Below are 1,312 nucleotides of genomic sequence, written 5' to 3' on the forward strand. Positions count from 1 at the left end.
GGAACAGCCGGTAGTTTCGAACTGCTGACCTTAAGGTTCACAGCCCGATTCGTAACCACTACGCTAATGTATAAGTAAGTAACATAACTACTCTTGGAAATTTATAGCTACTAAAATAAGTTCAAACATCTGACATTTGCAGCAGTATTTTTAAAATGCTGTACAGTGTTCAGTGGGAAAAAAGATAAAATATAAAAACTTTATTTTTGTTAGGTGCTATTGAGTTGGTTTTAACTCATAGCAACATTGTATAGGGTTTCCAGTCTTTCTTCTGCAGCTTAGCTGGTGGGCTTGAACTGCCAACCTTGTGGCTAGCAGTCCAGTTCTTACCCTACAACACCACCAGGACTCCATAAAAATTTTAGTATGTTAAATATGATTTCAACAATATTTAAGAGTCAAAAAAGAAATCTATTGGTGAAGGGACTAGTATATTCCAAAATACTAGCTGTATTTAGCAAAAGTACTATACTGGTGGTGGTGGCTGTGTGCTGTGGAGTCGATTCCAACCCACAGCGACCATGTACAGGGTTTCCGAGGCCGTAAATCTGTACAGGAGCAGTGTAATAATAAACACAAACCCTGGTAGCACAGTGGGTAAGCCCTCTGCTACTAACTGAAACGTCAGTGGTTCAAAGCCATCAGCCACTACATGGGAGAACGAAGTGGGTATCTGTTTCTGTAAGGATTTGCAGCCTGGAGCCCCACTGGGCAGTTCTACTCTGCCCTGTAGGGTTTCTGTGAGTCTGAATCGACTCTACAATAGTGGGATTGTTGTTGTTGTTTAATAAATCTACCAAATTTAACGATGAATTGATAAGTGCCTTCAAGTCAGTTCCAACTCATTGAAACCCTGTATAGGGTTTCCTGGGAGAGACTGGTGAGTTTTAACTGCCCACCTTGCAGTTCAAAACAACCTTGCAGTCGAGTGTTTATCCTACAGTATCACACCTAGTAGTTGAATAAAGCATAATAAATACAAGTTAGGTGCCATCAAGTCAGTTCCGACTCATAGCAACCTTGTATAGAATAGAATGAAGCACTGCCCAGTCCTACGCCATCCTCACAGTTGTTATACTTGAGCCCTTTGTTGCTGCCATTGTGTTAATCCATCTCTTTGGGGTCTTCCTGTTTTGCACTGACCTTTCACTTTACCGAGCATGATAACCTTCTCCAAGAACTGGTCCCTCATTCTGGCAATACTCTTTTCAAGACAGATTTGTTTATTCTTCTGGCAGTCAGTAGTACTTTCAGTAAATACATGTATACAATAAACATATACTGTGAAAGTGGGTTTTCGGTGGAAAAACAT

Source organism: Chrysochloris asiatica, unplaced genomic scaffold (assembly GCF_000296735.1).
Source record: "Chrysochloris asiatica unplaced genomic scaffold, ChrAsi1.0 scaffold00397, whole genome shotgun sequence".
Lineage (NCBI taxonomy): Eukaryota > Metazoa > Chordata > Mammalia > Afrosoricida > Chrysochloridae > Chrysochloris > Chrysochloris asiatica.